General features: G+C 45.6%; 1 pseudogene; it reads left to right on the top strand.

The window, feature by feature from the left end:
• Nucleotides 1-1,701: 1,701 nt before the first annotated feature.
• Nucleotides 1,702-21,572, top strand: LOC131568947 (protein arginine N-methyltransferase 5-like; annotated as a pseudogene).
• The last annotated feature ends 2,514 nt before the right edge of the window (nucleotides 21,573-24,086 follow it).

Raw genomic sequence — 24,086 nt, 5'->3', positions numbered from 1 at the left:
CAGACGGGCACTCATGGCACCTGAGCCCTTAACAAAAATGCCAGCCCTTTTCCTAAGTAAACAAAACTAACCATTCCAGGTTCCTGGCGTCCCTTTGCAGGAGGCACTTGGTACTGTTAATGCGGCCTGAGTGTTCACTGGTGCCAGCTTGGGTCTGCAAGGCATCTGGTGCAATGCAGAATTTAAGGAGCCAGACAGCCACTACAGGCCACAGGCCCCCAAACACCAAAGCCAGCTCTTTTCCCTGGAAAGAAAATGCAACAGACCAGGTTCCTGATGGAAGATTGCGGGAGTGCCTTAAGACTCTCAAACCAGCCTGACCTGCGAGTTGTGCCAGCTTAGGACCTGGAGGCATCCTGTGCAATAGGGAATTTCAAAAGGCAGTGGGACACTCCGGGCCTGAGGCACCTGAAAAAAAATGCTGACCCGTTGCCCTGGGAAAAAACACTGAACAGTCCAGGGTCCTGATGGCAGATTCCAGAAGACACTGGGCACTGTCAAATCAGCCTGACGTTGCGGTGGTGGCAGCTTGGGTCTGGGAGGCATCCTGTGCAGTACAGAATTTCAGCAGACAGCGGGACACTAAGTGCCCCTGGGCCTTGGACACCAATGCCGCCCTTTACACAGGGAAGTGTAACTCAGCCGCCCAGGGTCCTGATGGCAGATGGCAGGAGACATGTGCCGAGGCCAAAGCAGCAGGAGTTGGAACTGGTGCAGGCTTGGGTCTGGTAGGCATATTTGGAAATGCAGCATTTCAGCAGACAGCCAGCCGCTAAGAGCCCCTAGGCCTCCTGAACACCAGTGCCGCCCTTTACACAGGTAAGTGTAACTCACCAGTTCAGGTTCCTGATGGCAGACTGCTGGAACCACTTGGGACCCTCAAACCTGCCTGACTTTGAGGTGATGGCAGCTTGGGTCCAGGAGGCATCCTGCGCAATGCGGAATTTCAGCACACAGCTGGCCACGCCGGGCAACAGGCTCCTGAACACTAGTGCTGACCCTTTTCCCAGGTAAGCAAAACTCTGCAGCCCAGGTTCGTGTGGCAGATTGCTGGAGGCACTTGGGACTCTCAAACCAGCCTGACTTTGTGGTGGTGGCAGCTTTGGTCCAGAAGGCATCCTGCACAATGCAGAACTTCAGCTGGCAGACAGCCGGCCACTCTGGGCCACAGGCCCCTGAACATGAGGGCTGACCCTTTTCTCAGGGGAGCAAAACTCAGCAGGCCAGGTTCCTGCTTTCAGATTGCTGGAGGCGCTTGGGACTCTCAAACGAGCTTGACACAGCACAGGCAGCAGATTGGATCCAGGAGGCATCCTGCGCAATGCAGAATTTCAGCAGGCAGCCGGCCACTAAGGGCCCCTGGGCACAGGATACCAATGCCGCCCTTTACACAAGGAAGTGTAACTCACCAGCTCAGGTTTCTGATGGCAGGTTGCTGCAGCCATTTGTGACTCTCAAACCAGCCTGACTTTGCAGTGGTGGCAGCTTGGATCCGGGAGGCATCCTGTGCAATGTGGAATTTCAGCAGACAGCCGGCCACGCCAGGCAACAGGCTCCTGAACACTAGTGCTGACCCTTTTCCCAGGTAAGCAAAACTCTGCAGCCCAGGTTCGTGTGGAATATTGCTGGAGGCGCTTGGGACACTCAAACGAGCTCGACACAGCACAGGCGGCAGCTTGGGTTCGGGAGGCATCCTGCGCAATGCAGAATTTCAACAGGCAGCTGGCCACTAAGGGCCCCTGGGCACAGGATACCAATGCCACCCTTTACACAGGTAAGTGTAACTCACCAGCTCAGGTTCCTGATGGCAGACTGCTGGGACCATGGGACCCTCAAACCTGCCTCACTTAAAGGTGGTGGCAGTGTAGGCGCGGGAGGCATCCTGTACAATGCAGAACTTCAGCAGGCAGACAGCCGGCCATGCCTGGCAACAGGCTCCTGAACACTAGTGCTGACCCTTTTCCCAGGTAAGCAAAACTCTGCAGCCCAGGTTCGTGTGGCAGATTACTGGAGGAGCTTGGGACCCTCAAACCTGCCTGACTTAAAGGTGGTGGCAGCTTGGGTCCGGGAGGCATCCTGCGCAAGGCAGAATTTCAACAGGCCACCAGCCACTAAGGGCCCCGGGGCACAGGATACCAATGCCACCCTTTACACCAGGAAGTGTAACTCACCAGCTCAGATTTCTGATGGCGGGTTGCTGTAGCCATTTGTGATGCTCAAACCAGCCTGACTTTGCGGTGGTGGCAGCTTGCGTCCGGGAGGCATCCTGCGCAATGCAGAATTTCAGCAGACAGCGGGACACTAAGTGCCCCTGGGCGTTGGACACCAATGCCGCCCTTTACACAGGGAAGTGTAACTCAGCCGCCCAGGGTCCTGATGGCAGATGGCAGGAGACACGTGCCGTGTTCAAAGCAGCTGGAGTTGCCACTGGTGCAGGCTTGGGTCCTGGAGGCACATTTGGAAATGCAGAATTTCAGCAGGCAGCCAGCTACTCCAGGCGAGGCCTCCTGAACACCAATGCCAGCCCTTTCCTAGAAGAACAAAACTCAGCAGTCCAGGTTCCTGATGGAAGATTGCTGGAGCCATTTGGGACCCTCAAACCAGCCTGACTTTGTGGTGGTGGCACCTTGGGTCTGGGAGGCATCCTGCGCAAGGCAGAATTTGCGAAGACAGCCAGCCACTCGGGGCCACAGGCTCCTGAACACTAGTGCTGACCCTTTTCCCAGGTAAGCAAAATTCAACAACCCAGTTTCCTGATGGCAGATTGCCGGAGCCACTTGGGACCCTCAAACCAGGCTGACTTTGTGGTGGTGGCAGCTTGGGTCCGGGAGGCATCCTGCACAATGCAGAATGGGGGAAAGGGAGCAACAGAAGGCGAATACGGGGAGATGGAAGGAGGGCTAGGGAGAGGGACAGGCGGGGAAGCCTCACTGAGCCCGGCCTGCACCCTGAGTCCGGCCCAGTGCCTCGCCCTGCCTGGGATGCTGCGCTCGGCGGAGCTTGGCTCGCTCCGCAGACACTCGGCTATAGTCGGCTCTTCGGCGCACCTCGGCTCCCTTCAGCCAAACTCGGAGCCGCTCTCTGTGCATTCGGCGCGGCTCAGCTCAGCTCCCTGAGGGCGGGCAAGTGGCGCCGCCTCCTGTTAAACTCACCCGGCTCAGGCCTCTCCTGCTGCCGTGTCCCGCGGGTGGCCCGCCCATGGCACAGACCCGACCGGGAGCGCGGGTGGGACAGGAGCTCACTAGGTTGTGTCCACACTCGCGCTAATTAATGCGCACGAGAGCAGGCGGCACGGTGCGGCTGAGCTCGGCTCGGTTCAGGCAGCCTCGGAAGCCTGGCCTAGGTTCGCTTGAGGCCGTCAGGTTCGATTGGTCTCGCCTTGGTTTGGCTGAGCTCGTTCGATTCGGCCGAAGGCGGCATCATTCGGTTGAGTTTTTATTAATATCTTTCCATATTGATTGTATATTTTTATATTTAGTTTTATACTTCTATAATACTTCTTTTATTCCAAATAAAAACCCCATCTCTAACCAAATAAATAAAAAAACCCCTTCTTTTAAAGGATATTGAAATTTTTTTTATTTAAACTTTGTATAATTATACATTCATAGTTTAATTTATTGTTTCTTTAGATGTATTACATTAATAATGATGTATAATATATATAAAATTTTAATATATTTAAATTATTATTTAAATTATGTATAATATTTATTGCTGCAACTAATTTTTTCTTAATTTTTAAATTTTATATTTCTCTGTATGTATTTATTATATATTTCTGAACTTAGATTTCTACTTTTATATTATTTGTATTTATAATTTTTACAATCAAAACCCTGCCTTTTGACACATTAAAAAAACCCGCTTTATTTAACTATTTAAAAAATATTTCTTTATTTATAATTTTTATATTCATATTTATAATTTGTTCTAAATTACATGAGAACACACCTGCTCCGGCGCCCCAGTAGAGCTCCCTCTCCTGGGGACCTTGGGGTGCCCCAATGGCATCAGAGCCCTGAGTCTCCACCCCTTTCTCCTCTATTTAGAAACGACACTGGAACTTTTTTCTGGAAACAAAGACATTACCTAAATCCTCTCCCCGTGTCCTAGACAGATGGATATTCAGTTATTAGTTGGCTGGGCAGCAGTTTCTTAAATAGAAGGATAAACAAGATGTGAACATTTTAACTACAAGCAAATAGGCAAATCTGAACAAGGTACTGGTGGGCGACCAGTGAAGTGATTTTGAAGCAATTTTTTAAACAATACAATACTGATACCACAAAAATAAAGCAAAAAGCTAACTACTGGCTAAGAAAAAATTAACTTTTGACAGCAACAACATTCCAACCACACAGGCTTTTTCCCAATGTCATATCTTATAACTACCTCTCTTGGGAATTCTCATCACGTATCCCAAAAGGAATAAATACCGCAGAGCGTCCTAAAGCAAAAAGTAGCACACATGAGCTCCTCACACTCCCGGGAGGCCTGCACAGCGTGCACTGAGTCTGCAACAAATTCTGCTCAGGGAGTGTCTGCAAACAAAGGTTCAACTGATGAACGGAGCTGATTTTAAAGGGATGTTTTCTAAGCACAGAAACACAACAAAGAACAAGCAGAAACAACTCTTTAAAAAATCTGCAAGTTTTGTTTAGCATATATGCGACTGATTTCCACCCTGTGGTTTCTCACTTGGATTCGTCTGTAGGTTCAGGAAGATGACAATGCACACTCTGCCTTCCCTGAGCCCCCCACAGCAGCTGAGCACTGCTCCGTGTGCTCAGATCATCAGGAGCTGGATTACACGTGCCCGCATGGACTGGAACTGCTCTGCTGCAGATTCAGGAGACGATGGCAGAGAGGGGCTGGCCGAGGCGTCGTCCCAATTCCATTTCTGTGTGATGAGAAGCAGTTTGTTCCCAACAGCTGCAACAATCCCCAGCTCGCTTCCGTGGTGAGTACCAAGGGCACACAAATGGCAGCCTGAGGAAATCGTGTTCTGGGCTCTAAGTGGTTGGGACAGGGTCTGATTTTTTGTTTTGTACTTTTATGACTATTAGTACGACAGGGCCCTGATGGATGACATGGCAACACAGAATTAAAACCTCCTCGATAGGATTACATCGACTTCTAGGAAAAGACAAAAGCCTAGGACCCTTCTGAAATCTACTTTTAATCTGAAGCACGGGGATTGTCAGTATACTGCACTTTCCAGCTTTTCAAAGCAGCTTACTTCTGAAGACCTGGAAACATTGATTTCTACAGAAACAATGGGCAACCCCCAGGCTAACCTCAGCACTACTGTTTAATAGGGGACCTGCCAGCGTGCCAGTCCAGCTTAAAGCGTGCTTTATTTCAGTCTAACATCCCCACAACATTCTTCTCATATCTCCCAACCCTGACATCTTATTTTTCCCTAAGGCTTCTCATCATTAGCAATTTCCAAGTAACATGGTATTTTTACAACATTAATTTTACAAAATGTCATGCTGGACTGTGCTAGAGAGTAATCTGCAAATATAAGCTTTGCAAAGTTTGAATTGCCTTGTCCAGAGAAAAAACCTACAAGTGAACACCTACACCTGCCTACAAAGAGCTAACAATCCCCTGGCAGCTGCCAGCATCAAAGCACAGCAGATGTTTCTAATACAGGGTAAGGATAACAATATCACCTCCTGTTCTCTCCAGCTTGTTTTCTCTGCAGTCATATTTTGCTTCTTATGATTTTTTTAGTCTCTGCATCTTCTTGGACAGCACCGAGCCCGATGACAAGGATACGAGAGTCTTTCCCTGCTGTACGGAGAGAACCGGGAAAACAGTTAAAAAAAGAACAGGGTAGTTTGAAATTCATACCTCCAATGAGAAGCAGCGCCTAACAAACAGAACAAAAGTAAACAAAGCATGATACCTCCCTGGGGACAGAAGACTTACAAACTCTCCTGGATTTACAATTCTAGAGACCAACCCCTTCAGAACAGCAGCCAAGTGTCCCATGGGGTGGTGCTGCACCAAAGAACCATCTGAGAGGTTCCAGAGTGAAATGCACAATATTTTGCAAAGCTGTAAAATCTTGCAAAATAACAAAAATACAATAGATATAAACTACAGGGCAAGAGTACAAGTGTTAACTTTAAGAGCTGGAACCATCCAGGTGAGCAACTGATAAGTGAATCCTCACCAGAGTTTGAACCCTTCAGGACACAGAAAAGGTTTTCCCCAGAAATTTCACACACTGAGTTTTGATAGAAGCACACTCGCCGGATCCTCAGAAACATCACCCATTCTCCAGGTGCGTGTAGAGAACTGCAAATAGCTCTCATGTAGTTTGAGCTACTTCTGTAAGGTCTCAGGGTGAATTTCACCAGATGCAACCAAACTGGGCAACTCCCAGTGGGACAGAAGGAACCCAGAGCTTCGGTAAGCAGAGCTCCAGCAAATACTGACGAAACAGATATAACAGGGTAAAAAATAATAAACATTCTTTTTTCTTTTTACTCTTCTTTTTTTTTAATGCAGATGAACAAAGCAATTAAGGAGAATGTGAAAAACTCACCATTACTGAACATCTGTAAGTTGACCATCCTTAGCATAGAGGACTCCAAAGTTAAAATTCACCGATCCCTGGGAAATAAAACCAAATATTATATGATAAACAGTCAAACAACAGATGTAAAATTTTGTTTCCTCTAAGGACTTTCAGGTATGTACGTATCTTTGCATACATCCTACACATTGGAACATACGCTTTATACCATCTCCAAATATGTAAAAAATTACCTTTAAACTTTGATAGTATAGCATAAAATTATGAACTTAAATTGGTAATCTGTTATTATTAAGTTGGTGCTTAAAGTTATTTCTGCTGTCACATAAAAAAAAAACATTAATTTTTTTTCTGTAATGAGCAATTGATTTCAAAGTCATCATAAGCCCATCAAAATACAAAGCTGTATTCACTGGATGGGTCTGTGAGCTAGGAGTAGTTAGGCTTGTACTTCCCTCTTGTTCTTCCAGAACCAATAAATCCTGTCAACAAAACCAGGATCTGTAGTCCACTCCTACTAGAGATTCTATAAGGATGATGGTTTGATTTGTGTTTAGAAGTTTTGATTTGAAATGGCCAATTCAATGGGTAAAGACAGTTTAAGTAGTATTACATTGCTATTATTATTATTACTACTGCTACTGTTATTATCATTTGCTACTGGAAGAAAAAAAAAACAGTAGTATCTATACTTAATTACTTTTATTTCCAGAAAATTATAAAGAAAAAGAACCAAACCAAAAAAAGTAACTTCTGACCTTTTGTAGCTCAGGATGATAAATTTCTCTTGGGCTCTTCTCCAATTTATCAAGACTCATACCACTGAAAGGCAAATGAAACAGTGCTTTATAGAAGGGCAAGTGCACATTTCAAGGCCGAAACACCAACTGATTGCAGTGACAGCAGGTACAAAATAAATCGTTCCAAGAACCTCTGTTAAATGGAATGTTCTGTGGAACTGCAATTTCTTTCCCAAAATACTAACTTCCAACATTTCCTAAATGTATTTTGTATTATAAATTAACAGAAATTAGTGACACTCTGTGCGGAGATCAGGTTTAAATTTATTTCCTTCTAAAGCAGATTGGAAAAGGCAGGAGAAAGGTAAGGTACTGTTTTCTATCAGATGGCAAGCTGCGCACACAATCCCAGTGTTGTACAGCTTCCTTCTTCACCTTTCCAAAGCTGCCGCTCTCTCCGGCTCCTGGAGGCGAAGAAGCGGCTTCTTCGCGCAAAGACGATTGTGCCGCTCACTGTGCTCTCTGCAGGGCGGCTTCCATGAAAGGCGCCCAGGAGCGGCTCTTAGCTCCGGAGAGCATCGTACCTTCGTCTTTAGCATCTCTTCTCGTCTACAACTTAGCAAAAGCTTTTCCACTATGTCTGGCAAGGAGAAACTGTGCCGGCACATAAAATATTTCCCATCGTGCTCTAGAAGTTGCAGGGAGGTGTGCCGAGTGTTTTGCAAGAAGAGAAAAAAGTTGTCCAAAATAGCTTCCAAACAAATGTTCATGGGATTGGAAAGGGGAGGAGAGTGGGGAATTTTTGAGGAATTACCGGATTTTTGGGGGGGGAATTATGAGGAAATTTTGCGGGGTTTTTTAATGAATGTTGTGAATTTTATAAATTCTGGGTTTTGGTTTGAATTTGTTGGAATTTTTTGGGAATTTTTGGGGATTTTTTGGGGATTTTTTTGGGGAATTTTTTTAGGAATGTTTTAGGTTTTCTTTTTTTTTTTTTTGATTTTTGGGTGATATTTTGGGAGAATTTTGTGGAATTTTTTGGGAACTTTTGGGGATTTTTGGGGGGGATTTTTTTAGGAATTTTTTAGGTTTTTTTTTTTTTTATTTTTGGGTGATATTTTGGGAGAATTTTGGGGAATTTTTGGGGGAATTTTTGGAGTTTTTCCCGGATTTTTGGGGGGAATTTTGAGGAAATTTTGAGGGGTGTTTAATGAATGTTGTGAATTTGATAAATTGTGGTTTTTGGGTGTAATTTTGGCGTTTTTGGGGGCCAGGCCCTGCGGCAGGAGTTGGATTTCGACGCTTACCTGGGCCTGGCCGCTCACCTGGTGCCGCGCAGGGGCAGCCACAACCCCAACCTGGCCCAGGGGCTCAGCGCCCACCTGCACAGCGGCCACCACGCCACACAGGTAACTGGCCAGACTGCTTTGGACTGGGAGGGTGAGGAAACGGGGAAAAAACAGGGAAAACCAGTGAAAAAACGGCGAAAATCGGTAAAAAAATGGGGAAAATCGGTGAAAAAATGGGGAAAATAGGGTGGGAAGTGGGGGGGAAAGGGTTAAAAATGGGGGAAATGGGAAATGGGGTCACTGGTTTGTACTGGTTTATACTGGTTTATACTGGGAGGGACTGGGAGGGGAAAATGGGGAAAAATGGTGAAAATTGGGTGAAAAAAAGGGGAAATATTGCAAAAAACGGGGAAAGTGTGGTGGGAAACGGGGAAAACAGGGTTAAAAATGGGGAAAATGGGAAATGGGAAATGGGGTAAGTGGTTTGGACTGGGAGGGACTGGGAGTGGGAAAATGGTGAAAATTGGGTGAAAATTGGGTGAAAAAATGGGGAAATATGGCAAAAAATGGGGAAAGTGTGGTGGGAAATAGGGTTAAAATGGGGAAAATGGGAAATGGGAAATGGGGTTACTGGTTTGGACTGGGAGGGACTGGGAGGGACTGGGAGAAGGAAAAATGGGGGAAAAACGGGGGAAAATGGTGAAAATTGGGTGAAAATCGGTGGAAAAATGGGGAAAATAGGATTAAAAATGGGGGGGGAAAGGGTTAAAAATGGGGGAAATGGGAAATGGCGTTACTGGGTTGGACTGGTTTGTACTGGGAGGGACTGGGAGGGGGAAAAATGGGAAAAAACGGTGAAAAAATTGGGGAAAATAGGGTGGAAAATGGGGGGGAAAGGGTTAAAAATGGGGGAAATGGGAAATGGGGTCACTGGGTTGGACTGGGAGGGACTGGGAGAGGGAAAATGGGGAAAAATGGGAAAAAATGGTGAAAATTGGGTGAAAATTTGTGAAAAAAAATGGGAAAATATGGCAAAAATGGGGAAAGTGTGGCGGGAAACGGGGAAAACAGGGTTAAAAATGGGAAAAATTGGGGAAATGGGAAATGGGGTAACTGGTTTGTACTGGGAGGGACTGGGAGGGGGAAAATGGGGAAAAAACGGGGAAAAATGGTGAAAATTGGGTAAAAATCGGTGGAAAATGGGGAAAATGGGATTAAAAATAGGGGGAAAGGGTTAAAAATGGGGGAAATGGGAAATGGGGTTACTGGGTTGGACTGGTTTGTACTGGGAGGGACTGGGAGAGGGAAAATGGGGAAAAATGGGAAAAAATGGTGAAAATTGGGTGAAAATTGGTGAAAAATGGGGAAAATAGGGTGGAAAATGGGGGGGAAAGGGTTAAAATGGGATTTGGACTGGGTTGGACTGGTTTGTACTGGGATGAACTGGGATGAACTGGGAGTGGATTTGGGGGCTTTAAAGTGGTGAAAAATGGGCAAAAAATGGGCAATAAAGGGTGAAAAAATGGGATTTTTGGTGGTTTTTTTTCTGCTTTTACTGGTCCTTACTGGTTTATACTGGTTTGTACTGGTTTGTACTGGTTTATACTGGGATTGGGATGAACTGGGAGTGGATTTGGGACTCTAAAATGGCGAAAAATGGGCAAAAAATGGGCAAAAATGTGATTTTTGGGGTTTTTTTCCTGCTTTTACTGCTCCTTACTGGTTTGTACTGGTTTATACTGGTTTGTACTGGTCCATACTGCTTTGTACTGGTTTGTACTGGTTTGTACTGGGATTGGGATGAACTGGGAGTGCATTTGGGCCTCTAAAATGGCAAAAAATAGGCAAAAAATGGTGAAAAAATGGGATTTTTTTTTTCTGCTTTTACTGGTCCTTACTGGTCCGTGCTGGTTTATACTGGTTTGTACTGGTTTTTACTGGTCCGTACTGGTTTGTACTGGGATTGGGATGAACTGGGAGTGGATTTGGGGCTCTAAAAAGGTGAAAAATTGGCACAAAATGGTGAAAAAATGGGATTTTTGGTGGTTTTTTTTCTGCTTTTACTGGTCCTTACGGGTTTGTACTGGTTTATACTGGTTCGTACTGGTTTGTACTGGTTTAAACTGGTTTAAACTGGTTTTTCTGGGCAGTTCTGGGTCCAGGTCCCGCTGGTCCCGCCCGAGGACGGCCGCGATGACGTCATCGCCAACGAGGCCCCGCCCACCGGTGGCGACGAGGAGAACACGTGGGAGTGCTGAGGGGGAACGGGGCAAAAAACGGCGAATTTGGGCAAAAAACGGGGAAATTTTGGGGAAAAATGAGAAATTTTGGGCAAAACGGGAATTTGGGGCTGGGATTCGGGGGTTTGGGGGGAAAAAAAGTGGAAATTTGGGGTAAAAATGGGAGTTTTGGGGGGAAAAAGAGTGGAAGTCGGGGAGAAATTTGGGCATTTTTGGGGAGAAAAAATGGGAAATTTTGGGGAAAAAATGAGAAATTTTGGGGAAAAATAAGAAATTTTGGGGAAAAAAAGGAAAATTTTTGGGAAAACGGGAATTTGGGGCTGGGATTTGGGGATTTGGGGGGAAAAAAGTGGAAATTTGGGGGAAAAATAGGAGTTTTGGGGGGAAAAAAGTGGAAGTCGGGAAAAAATTTGAGGATTTTTGGGGAGAAAAAATGGGAAATTTTGGGGACAAAAAATGGGAAATTTTGGGGAAAAAATGGGAAATTTTGGGGAAAAAATTAGAAATTTTGGGCAAAACGGGAATTTGGGGCCAGGATTTGGGGATTTGGGGGGAAAGAAGTGGAAATTTGGGGGAAAATACTGGAAATCGGGGAAAAATTTGGGGATTTTTGGGGAGAAAAAGTGGGAAATTTTGGGGAAAAAATGAGAAATTTTGGGCCAAATGGGAATTTGGGGGAGGGGTTTGGGGGTTTGGGGGGAAAAAAAGGGGAAATTTGGGGGGGAAATGGAAATTTTGGGGAAAAGTTGGGAGTTTTTGGGGAGAGGAAAAGGAAAATTTGGAGAAAATTTGGGAATGTAGAAGGGAAAAAACCAAAAGGGCGTTTTGGAAAAAAACTTGGGATTTTGGGGATAAAAATGGGGATTTTGAATAAAAATAGGGATTTGGGGGGAAAAAAGGGAATTTGGGGGGAAATCAGGGGATTTTGGGGTGAATTTGGGGTGAATTTTGGGGTGAATTTTGGCTGTTTTGAGGTGAATTTTGGTGTGAATTTTGGGTATTTTGGGGTGAATTGTGGGTATTTTGGGGTGAATTTTGGGGTGAATTTGAGGTGGATTTTGGGGTGAATTTTGATGAATTTGGGGTGGATTTTTGGGGTGAATTTTGGCTATTTTGGGGTGAAGTTGGGGTGAATTTTGGGGTGAATTCCGGATATTTTTGGGTGGATTTTGAGGTGAATTTTGGGGTGAATTTGGGCTGTTTTGGGGTGAATTTTGGGGTGAATTTCAGGTGGATTTTGGGGTGAATTTTGGCTATTTTGGGGTGAATTTTGGGGTGACTTTTGGCTGTTTTGGGGTGAATTTTGGGGTGAATTTGGGGTGGATTTTTGGGGTGAATTCTGGATATTTTTGGATGGATTTTGGGGTGAATTTTGGGGTGAATTTGGGCTGTTTTGGGGTGAATTTTGGGGTGAATTTCAGGTGGATTTTGGAGTGAATTTTGGTGAATTTGGGGTGGATTTTGGGGTGAATTTTGGCTATTTTGGGGTGAATTTGGGGTGTATTTTGGCTGTTTTGGGGTGAATTTTGGGGTGAATTCTGGATATTTTTGGATGGATTTTGGGGTGAATTTTGGCTGTTTTGGGGTTAATTTTGGGGTGAATTTGGGGCATTTTGGGGTGAATTTTGGGGTGAATTTGGGGTGAATTGGGGCTGTTTTGGGCCGTTCCGCACAGGTGGCACAACTTCCGCACCCTGCTCGACTACAACAAACGGGTGGCGCTGGGTAAGGGGCGGGGCTTGGCAAAAAGGGGCGGGGGCTTGGCCCAGATGGGCGGGGCTTAGCACGCACTACAACAAATGGGTGGCACTGGGTAAGGGGCGGGGCTAACAGGGAAATGGGCGGGGCCTACAGGAGTGGGGTGGGGCTTAAACCAGAATGGGTGTGGCTTCACCTAGGGGGGTTGTACTGGTCCATACTGGTTTGTACTGGTTTGTACCAATTTGTACTGGTTTGTACTGGTTTGTACTGGTTTATACTGGGATTGGGATGAACTGGGAGTAGATTTGGGGCTCTAAAATGGCTAAAAATGGGTGTAAAATGGGATTTTTTTGGGGTTTTTTTCTCCTTTTTTGGTTCGTACTGGCCCATACTGGTTTGTACTGGTCCATACTGGGATTGGGATGAACTGGGAGCGGATTTGGGGCTTTAAAATGGTGAAAAATGGGCGAAAAATTGGTGGGGAAGTGAGATTTTTTTCGGGGTTTTTTTAATCGTTATTGGTCCATACTGGTCTGTACTGGTCTGTACTGGTCCGTACTGGTCTGTACTGGTCCATACTGGTCTGTACTGGTCTGTACTGGTTGCCAGCGCTGGAGATCGGGCCGGACCTGCCGTCCCCTGAGGCCCTGGCGCGCTGGCTGGGCGAACCCGTGCGCGCGGCCTTCCTCCCCACCCGCCTCTTCCTCACCAACAAGAAAGGGTTCCCAGTGCTGGGCCGGGGCCACCAGCGCCTGCTGGGACAGCTGCTCAAGGTACTGGTTTGTACTGGTTTGTACTGGTTTGTACTGGGAGGGACCGGGAGGGCGGGAAATGGGCGAAAAGGGCAAAGAAACGGCGAAAAACGGTGAAAAAACGGGGAGAAACGGTGAGGAAATGACCCAGAAAAATGGGACGCGAAGGGTTAAAAATGGGGGAAATGTGGGGAAAAAATGGGGGAAAAATGGCAAAGAAATGAGCGAAAAAATGGGGGAAAAAATGACCAAAAAAAAGGGGGGGAAAATGACCCAAAAAAAGGGGAAAAAACGGTGAAAAAATGACCAAAAAATGGGGGGGAAAAAATGACCAAAAAAATGGGAACAAAACGGTGAAAAAATGACCAAAAAAATGGGGGGGAAAAAATGACCAAAAAAATGGGGAAAAAACGGTGAAAAAATGACCAAAAAATGGGGGGGGGGGGGGGGGGGGGGAATGGGAAAAAATGGGGGAAATAGGGAAAAAATGACCAAAATTGGGGGGAAAATGGTAAAAAAAAAAAGACCAAAAACGGGGGAAAAAAGGTGAAAGAAATGACCAAAAAATGGGGGGGGGGGAAATGGTGAAAAAAATGACCAAAACCAGAGAAAAAATGGTGAAAAGAATGACCAAAAAATGGGGAAAAATGGAGAAAAAACTGTGAAAAAATGAAGAAAAAATGACCAAAAGTGGGGAAAAAACGGTGAAAAAATGACTGGAAAATGGGGGGAAAATGGTGAAAAAAAATGGGATTTTTTTGGGATTTTTTTGGGGGTTTTTTTGGGATATTTTGCTCCATACTGGTCCATACTGGTTTGTACTGGTTTATACTGGTTTTATACTGGTTTGTACTGCGATTGGGATGAACTGGGAGCGGATTTTGGGCCTTAAAATGGTGAAAAATTGCCAAAAATGGGATTTTGGGGGGACTTTTTGGGGTTTTTTCTCTTTTTTGTAACCATACTGGTTTATACTGGTCTATACTGGTTTATACTGGGATTGGGATGAGCTGGGAGCGGATTTGGGGCTTAAAATGGCGGAAAATGGGCAAAAAATGGTGAAGAAATGGGATTTTTTCGGCGTTTTTTCTGGGTTTTTTGGGGGTTTTTTCTGTTTTTTTGTAAGCATATAGTCTGTACTGGTTTGTACTGGTCTATATTGGTTTATACTGGGATTGGGATGAGCTGGGAGTGGATTTGGGGCTTTAAAATGGCAAAAAATGGGCAAAAAATGGTGAAAAACTGGGATTTTTTGGGGGATTTTTTTCGGGTTTTTTTCTGTTGTTTGTGCCCATACTGGTTTGTACTGGTCTGTACTGGTCTGTACTGGTTTGTGCTGGTTTCCCCCGCAGCTGGACGTGCAGATCGTGGTGCAGGGCAGCCCCCGGCATGGCGGGCGCCCCCTGGCCGGGTACCTGCAGTACCTGGAGCACCTGGGCCAGCACCGGCCGCCGCCCTCGGCCTACGAGCTCTACGCCAGGGGCTACGAGGATTACCTGCAGAGCCCGCTGCAGGTGAGACCAGTATGGACCAGTTCAAACCAGTTCATCCCAGTTCATCCCAGTAACCCCCCAGTGCAGCCCAGTAACTCCCCTGTAACCAAAAACCCCAAACCAGTAACTCCCAGTACTCAGGATTACCTGCAGAGCCCGCTCCAGGTGAGACCAGTATGGACCAGTTCATCCCAGTTCATCCCAGTAACCCCCCAGTTCATCCCAGTAACCCCCCAGTAACCAAAAACCCCAAACCAGTAACTCCCAGTAAGAAAAAACCCCAAACCAGTAACTCCCAGTTCAAACCAGTTCATCCCAGTAACCCCCCAGTGCAGCCCAGTAACCAAAAACCCCAAACCAGTAACTCCCAGTAAGGGAAAACCCCGAACCAGTAACTCCCAGTAACCTCAAAACCCATCCCAGTTCATCCCAGTAACCTCCCAGTTCATCCCAGTAACCCCCCAGTACAGCCCAGTAACCAAAAACCCCAAACCAGTAACTCCCAGTAAGGGAAAACCCCAAAGCAGTAACACAAACCCCAAACCAGTAACTCCCAGTCCATCCCAGTTCATCCCAGTAACTCCCCGGTGAGCCCTGACCCCAAACCAGTAACTCCCAGTTACAAAAAACCCCAAACCAGTAAGGGAAAACCTCAAACCAGTGACCCCAAAACCCATCCCAGTTCATCCCAGTCCATCCCAGTTCATCCCAGTAACCTCCCAGTCCATCCCAGTCCATCCCAGTAACCCCAAAACCCCAAACCAGTAACTCCCAGTAACTCCCAGTAACTCCCAGTAACTCCCAGTAAGCCCGAAACCCGTCCCAGTTCAAACCAGTAACCCCCCAGTAAGCCCTGACCCCAAACCAGTAACTCCCAGTAACCAAAAACCCCAAACCAGTAACTCCCAGTCCATCCCAGTTCATCCCAATCCATCCCAGTTTGATCCCAGTCCATCCCAGTTCATCCCAGTACAGCCCAGTTCATCCCAGTTTGATCCCAGTTCATCCCAGTCCATCCCAGTAACCTCCCAGTTCAAACCAGTAACCCACTGGGAACCCCTGACCCCAAACCAGTAACTCCCAGTAACCCCAAAACCCGTCCCAGTTCAAACCAGGAACTCCCAGTCCATCCCAGTTCCCTCCCAGTATATCCCAGTTTGATCCCAGTATAAACCAGTCCCCTCCCAGTACAAACCAGTATAAACCAGTCCTTCCCAGTATAAACCAGTATAAACCAGTCCCCTCCCAGTACAAACCAGTATAAACCAGTCCCTCCCAGTACATCCCAGTTTGATCCCAGTCCCCTCCCAGTACAAACCAGTATAAACCAGTATAAACAAGTATAAACCAGTCCCTCCCAGTCCCTCCAGAACTTTGGAAGAATTTTGGGATTTTTTTGAGCAATTTTGGGGGAAAGTTTTTGGGAATTTTGGGGAAAATTTGGGGGATTTTGGTGTCAATTTTTGGGGAAATTTTGGGGGGAATTTGGGGGGAAATTTGGGAAATTTTTGTGTCAATTTTTGGAGAAAATTTGGGGGGAATTTTGGGGGGGAATTTTGGGGGAAATTTGAGAAATTTTTGTGTCAATTTTTGGAGGAATTTTGGGGACAGTTTGGGAAATTTTGGTGTCGATTTTTGGGGGAATTTTGGGGAAATTTTGGGTAGAATTTTGGGTGAAATTTTGGGCTAATTTCTCCAATTTTGTGGGAGTTTTTGGGGTGAATTTTTGGGAATTTTTTGGTGAATTCTGGGTGACTTTTTGCCCATTTCTGGGGTGAATTTTGGGGTGAATTCCGCGGATTTTGGGTCTCGGCAGCCCCTGATGGACAACCTGGAGTCTCAGACCTACGAGGTCTTCGAGAAGGATCCAATAAAATACTGCCAATACCAGCAGGTACCGCCCCCTCATTTGCATCTCATTTGCATACCCATTTCCTTCCCCCTTTGCTCCGCCCTCTTTTCCCCTCATTTGCATATTCATGCGGCTAATTTGCATGGGCGCCTCCCTTCTCATTCATCGCCTTGGATCCAACTCTGCCTTAATTTGCATAAATGAATCACTGATTTATGAAAAAAATTTTGCATAAATGAATCACTGACTTATGCAAATTAACCAATGCTGAATTAATCGGCGGCGCAATAATCGATATTGCGGTAAAATAAGAAATAGAATATTTATTATTATAATATTAATAAAATAATTTGTTATTATTATTTTATATTTATATTTAATGCTTTTTTAAAATTTTTTAAAATTTTATTATTATAATTACTTGTATAAATTAGGGGGTAATTAGCATTATTTGATCGGTGTTGATTTGTGTTAATTATTGATTAGTTATAGGTTTGAATAATTAACACTGATTTGCATAATGGGTTTATTTTGCATGTATTTGTGAGTGATTTGCATAATTTAATTGGTGACTTGCATAATTTAGTCAGCTTTTTATGTGGTTTTCTTTTAATTTGCATAATTTAACAGATGACTTGCATAATTACTGCTTTAATTTGCATAAACACCATTAAATGCAAGCACGTGACAGTCCTTATTTCCATATTCATGGCCTTATTTGCATATTAGTTATTATAGTTACATACCGCAACGCGATTTGCTGTGGTATGATGTTAATTTACATTAAAGTCCCTGATTTGCCTAAAATGGTCCTAATTTGCATATCCACGCCTCTTTTAGAGTCCATTTAAGCTATATATATGTGTAATTTGCATAGAAGCACCCCTAATTTGCATAATGCAGCTGCGATTTGCATAACGCAGTTCCTCATTTGCATAGATTCGTTTTTTAAATTGGCTGAATGAGGCTTTGGTGGGCGTGGCCGCTGCTCTCATTTGCATGGCCACGCCCACTGTCTGGGTTAGGGCCGGTGGGGGTGGTTTGGGTGATGCCGTGCCCCTGATTTGCATAAATTGGTGTGTCTTTGCATAAATTTGCATAAATTTACATGATTTCAGGCCATCTTGAAGTGACTGCAGGACCGAGTGCCTGAGGCGGAGGGCGAGACCAACGTGCAGTGAGTGCCCAAAAAGCCCCAAATTTACCCCAAAATTCACCCCAAAATCCCCCAAAATTCACCCCAAAATCCCCAAAATTCACCCCAAAATTCACCCTAAAATGCTCCAAAATTCACCCTAAAATGCCCCAAAATTCACCCCAAAATCCCTCAAATTCACCCCAAAATTCACCCCAAAAATCACCCCAACATTCGCCCCGAAATCACCAAAATTCACCCCAAAATCCCTCAAATTCACCCCAAAATTCACCCCAAAATTCAACCTAAAATGCCCAAAAATTCTCCCCAAACCCCCAAATTCACCCCAAAATTCACCCCAAAATCCCTCAAATTCACCCCAAAATTCACCACAAAATTCACCCCAAAATCCCTCAAATTCACCCCAAAATTCACCACAAAATTCAGCCCAAAATCCCTCAAATTCACCCCAAAATGCAACCCAAAATTCACCCCAAAATTCACCCCAAAATTCACCCCAAAAATCCACCCCAAAATCCCCCAAATTCAGTGGTTCCCATTTTTGGGGTGAATTTTCCATTTTTGGGGTGAATTTTCCCATTTTTGAGGTTTGGGTTTTGGGGGTGCTGGAGCCAATTTTGGGGTGAATTTTGGGTGAATTTTGGGTCATTTTTGGGTATTTTTGGGTTGGATTTTGGTCAATACCTGCATTGGATTTTGGGGTGAATTTTGAAGGGTTTGGGTATTTTTCGGGGGGATTTTGGGGTGAATTTTGAAGGGTTTGGGTATTTTTCGGGGGGATTTTGGGGTGAATTTTGCTGATTTTGGGGTGGATTTTGGGGTGGATTTTGAAGATTTTTGGGAATTTTTGGGGTGGATTTTGGGGTGAATTTAGAAGATTTTGGGGGGTGGATTTTGGGATGGATTTTGAGGAATTTTGGGGTTTTTTTGCTGGGATTTTTTGGGGGGTTTTTTGCGTCCCTGACCCGATTTTGGGGTGAATTTTGAAGATTTTTGGTGGGATTTTGGAGGCTTTTGGGTGAATTTTGGGGTGAATTTGGTGGTGTTGGGGTGAATTTTGATGGTTTTGGAAATTTTTGTGTGGATTTTGGGGTGGATTTTGAAGATTTTTGGGGTGGATTTTGGGGTGGATTTTGAAGATTTTTGGGGTGGATTTTGGGGTGAATTTTGAAGATTTTTGGGGTGGATTTTGGGGTGGATTTTGAAGATTTTTGGGAAATTTTGGGGGGGATTTTGGGGTGGATTTTGATGAACTTTGGGGTTTTTTTTGCTGGGATTTTTTTTGGGGGTTTTTTGCATTCCTGACCCGATTTTGGGGTGAATTTTGCCAATTTTGATCAATTTGGGTTGAATTTCAGGGGATTTCTTGGGGTGAATTTTTGGGGGTTTTTTCTGCTTGGATTTTTTGGGGGTTTTTGGGTGAATTTTGGGGTGAAATTGGTGGTTTTGGGGTGAATTTTGATGGTTTTGGGTATTTTGGGGGGATTTTGGGGTGAACTTTGCTGATTTTGGGGTGGATTTTGGGGTGGATTTTGGGGTGGATTTTGAAGATTTTTGGGGTGGATTTTGGGGTGAATTTTGGGGTGAATTTTGAAGATTTTTGGGGTGGATTTGGGGGTGGATTTTGATGAATTTTGGGGTGTTTTTTGCTGGGATTTTTTCGGGGGTTTTTTTTTGGGTCCCCGCCCCGCTTTTGGGGTGAATTTTCCCGATTTTGGGTGTTTTTGCCCCGTTCCCGCAGGGTGGTGATGGTGCTGGGCGCCGGGCGGGGCCCGCTGGTGTCGGCCGTGCTGAGGGCGGCGCGGCAGGCGGGGACCCGCGTGCGGCTCTACGCCGTCGAGAAGAACCCCAACGCCGTCGTCACGTGAGTATTGATCGGTAATCAATAACCAATAACTGATCAATAATCAATAACTGATCGATAATCGATAACTGATCAATAACTGATCAGTACTGATCAATGCCCCGCGTGCGGCTCTATGCTGTGGAGAAGAACCCCAACGCTGTCATCACACGAGTATTGATCACTCCTAACCGATCGATAATCAATAACCAATCGATAATCAATAATCAATAACTGATCAATAACTGGTCAGTATTGATCAATACCCCGTGTGCGGCTCTATGCCATGGAGAAGAACCCCAACGCCATCGTCACGCGAGTATTGATCACCGATAACCGATCAGTAATCAATAACCGATAACTGATCAATAGTCAATAACTGATCGATAATCAATAACTGATCAATAACTGATCACTACTGATCAATACCCCGGGTGACTTATTGATCACCGATAACCGATTGATAATCAATAACTGATAATCAATCAATAATCAATAACTGATTGATAATCGATAACTGATCAATAACCGATCAGTACTGATCAATGCCCCGGGTGACGTATTGATCACTGATAACCAATCGATAATCAGTAACCGATAATCGATCAATAACCGCTGATCCTTGCCGTCAGTGATTATTAACGGTTGTTAATGACGATTAAGGAGCTAATGAGCGCTAATTAGCGCTAATGAGGCCGGAGAGGCGGGACGGGGGGGGTTATTGATCACTGGCGTTTGATCGCTCCAATGTCAGAATTGATTATTGATTGATTGATTGATTGGCGGGTTATTGATTAATTAATTAATGCTAATTGAGGGCAGTGAGGGCTATCAATTAACTAATTAAGGCTAATGAGGGGTTTTAATGAAGCAATTAAGGCTCATTAGGAGTGGAGAAGGGTCTCGGGGGTGGGATGGGGGTTATTGATCACCGATATTTTATTGATGCCTTATTAGAATTAGTTCAGATTGATTGGGGGTTATTAACGATTATTAATGAGCTAATGAATTTTAATCGAGGCTAAGGAGTGGTATTAATGAAATATTAATGCTAATTGGGAGGGGAAAAGTGCCCTGGGGGGTTTGGGGAGGGTTATTGATCACCAATATTTTATTGATATGTTATCAGAATAAACGATTGATTGATGAGAGACTTATTAAAGGCTAATAATGAACTAATTAATGTTAATAACTGTAATTCAGGCTATTAATGAACCAATTAAGGCTAATTAAGAGTGGGGAAAGTGGCCTGGTTGGGGGGTTTGGGGAGGGTTATTGATCACCGATATCCCAATGATCCCCTATGAGAATTCCATGGGGATTGACTGCGGGGTCATTAACAATTATTAACGAGCTAATTGATGTTAATTGAGGCTAATGAGTGCCACTAATGAGTTATTAATGCTAATTAAGAGTGGGAAAGTGGCCTGGTTGGGGGGGTTTGGGGAGGGTTATTGATCACCGATATCCCAATGATCCCCTATGGGAATTCCATGGGGATTGATTGCCGGGTCATTAACTATTATTAACGAGCTAATTGCTGTTGATTGCCGCTAATTAGGCTGTTGAACTGCCAGTGGGAGGAGTGGAGCTTTTCTATTAGTTGGCAAGCTGTGCACACAATCCCAGTGTTGTACAGCTTCCTTCTTCACCTTTCTGATGCTGCCGCTCTCTCCAGCTCGCAGAGGGGAAGAAGCGGCTTCTTGGCGAAAGGACGATTGTACCGGTCACAGTGCTCGCCTTAGCAAGGCTTCTGCAGAAAGACGCCCGGGAGCGGCGCTTAGCTACGGAGAGCATCGTACCTTCGTCTTTAGCGTCTCTTGTCATCTACATCTCAGCAAAAGGCTTTTACACTATGTCTGGCACGGAGACACCATGCAGCACAGAAAACATCTCCCATCATGTTCTAGAAGTTAAAGGGATGTCTGCCGAGTGTTTTGCAGGAAGAGCTAGAAAGTTGTCGAAAACGGCTTCCAATCAAATATTCACATGAACGGGAAAAGCAGGAGAACAAAAAGGTACTGTTTTCTATCAGTTGGCAAGCTGCGCACACAATCCCAGTGTTGTGCAGCTTCCTTCTTCACCTTTCCGAAGCTGCTGCACTCTCTGGCTCCCGGAGGCGAAGACGCGCCTTCTTTGCACCAAGGCGATGGTGCCGCTCACTGTGCTCTCCTTAGCGCGGCTTCTGCCAAAAGACGCCCGGGAGCGGCTCTTACCTCCGAAGAGCATCGTAACTTCGTCTTTAGCATCTTTTGTGGTCTACATCCTAACAGAAAGCTTTTCCACTATGTCTGGTGAGGAAAAACTGCGCCAGCACAGAAAACATCTCCAATCTTGTTCTAGAATTTGCAGCGAAGTCTGCCAAGTGTTTGGCAAGAAGAAAAGAGAGGTTGTCCAAAACAGCTTCCAATCGAATGTTCATGTGATTGGAAAAGTCAGGAGAGTGCAAAGGTACTGTTTTCTATCAGTTGGCAAGCTGCGCACACAATCCCAGTGTTGTGCAGCTTCCTTCTTCACCTTTCCGAAGCTGCTGCACTCTCTGGCTCCCGGAGGCGAAGACGCGCCTTCTTTGCACCAAGGCGATGGTGCCGCTCACTGTGCTCTCCTTAGCGCGGCTTCTGCCAAAAGACGCCCGGGAGCGGCTCTTACCTCCGAAGAGCATCGTAACTTCGTCTTTAGCATCTTTTGTGGTCTACATCCTAACAGAAAGCTTTTCCACTATGTCTGGTGAGGAAAAACTGCGCCAGCACAGAAAACATCTCCAATCTTGTTCTAGAATTTGCAGCGAAGTCTGCCAAGTGTTTGGCAAGAAGAAAAGAGAGGTTGTCCAAAACAGCTTCCAATCGAATGTTCATGTGATTGGAAAAGTCAGGAGAGTGCAAAGGTACTGTTTTCTATCAGTTGGCAAGCTGCGCACACAATCCCAGTGTTGTACAGCTTCCTTCTTCACCTTTCCGAAGGTGCCGCTCCCTCCGGCTCCCGGAGGCGAAGAAGCGGCTTCTTCACGCAAAGACGATTTTGCCGGTCACACTGCTCTCCTTAGCGTGGCTTCTGCCGAAAGACGCCCGGGAGCGGCTCTTAAATGTGGAGAGCATCGTACCTTCGTCTTTAGCGTCTTTTGTAGTCTACTACTTAGCAGAAAGCTTTTCCACTATGTCTGGCTAGGAAAAACTGTGCCAGCACAGAAAACATCACCCATCAAGTTCTAGACATTGCACGGAGGTCTGCCAAGTGTTTGACAAGAAGAAAAGAAAAGTTGTCCAAAACAGCTTCCAATCGAATGTTCATGTGATTGGAAAAGTCAGGAGAGTGCAAAAGTACTGTTTTCTATCAGTTGGCAAGCTGTGCACACAATCCCAGTGTTGTACAGCTTCCTTCTTCACCTTTCCGATGCTGCCGCTCTCTCCGGCTCCCGGAGCCGAAGAAGCGGCTTCTTCACGCAAAGACGATTGTACCGCTCACAGTGCTCTTCTTAACGGGGTTTTTGCCGAAAGACGCCCGGGAGCGGCGCTTAACTCCGGAGAGCATCGTACCTTCGTCTTTAGCGTCTTTTGTAGTCTACTACTTAGCAGAAAGCTTTTCCAATATGTCTGCAACGAGAATCTGTGCCAGCACAGGAAACATTTCCCATCAAGTTCTACACCTTGCACGGAGGTCTTCCAAGTGTTTGACAAGAAAAAAGTTGTCCAAAACAGCTTCCAATCGAATGTTCATGTGATTGGAAAAGTCAGGAAAGTGTTAAAGTACTGTTTTCTATCAGTTGGCCAGCTGCGCACACAACCCCAGTGTTGTACAGCTTCCTTCTTCACCTTTCCGATGCTGCCGCTCCCTCCGGCTCCTGGAGGCGAAGAAGCGGCGTCTTCGCGCAAAGACGATTGTGCCGCTCACTGTGCTCTTCTTAACGGGGTTTCGGCTGAAAGACGCCCGGGAGCGGCTCTTAGCTCCAGAGAGCATCGTACCCTCGTCTTTAGCGTCTCTTCTCATCTACATCTTAGCAAAGAATTTTTCTACTATGTCTGGCGAGGAAAAACTGTGCCAGCACAGAAAACATCTCCCATCGTGTTCTAGATGTTGCACGGAGGTGTGCCGAGTGTTTTGGAAGAAGGGAAAGAAACTTGTCCAAAACAGCTTCCAAGCGAATGTTCATGTGATTGGAAAAGTCAGGAGAGTGCAAAGGTACTGTTTTCTATCAGTTGGCAAGCTGCGCACACAATCCCAGTGTTGTACAGCTTCCTTCTTCACCTTTCCGATGCTGCCGCTCTCTCCGGCTCCCGGAGGCGAGGAAGCGGCTTCTTCGCGCAAAGACGATTGTACCGCTCACAGTGCTCTCTAAGCGCCGCTTCTGCTGAAAGATGCCCGTTATCGGCTCTTAGCTCCGGAGAGCATCGTACCTTCGTCTTTAGCGTCTCTTCTCGTCCACATCCTAGCAAAAAGCTTTTCTACTATGTCTGGCAAGGAAAAACTGTG

This window comes from Ammospiza caudacuta, chromosome 28 (assembly GCF_027887145.1).
Source record: "Ammospiza caudacuta isolate bAmmCau1 chromosome 28, bAmmCau1.pri, whole genome shotgun sequence".
NCBI lineage: Eukaryota > Metazoa > Chordata > Aves > Passeriformes > Passerellidae > Ammospiza > Ammospiza caudacuta.
Note: the sequence above shows the minus strand (reverse complement) of the source record. Positions and strands in the feature narration are given on the sequence as shown.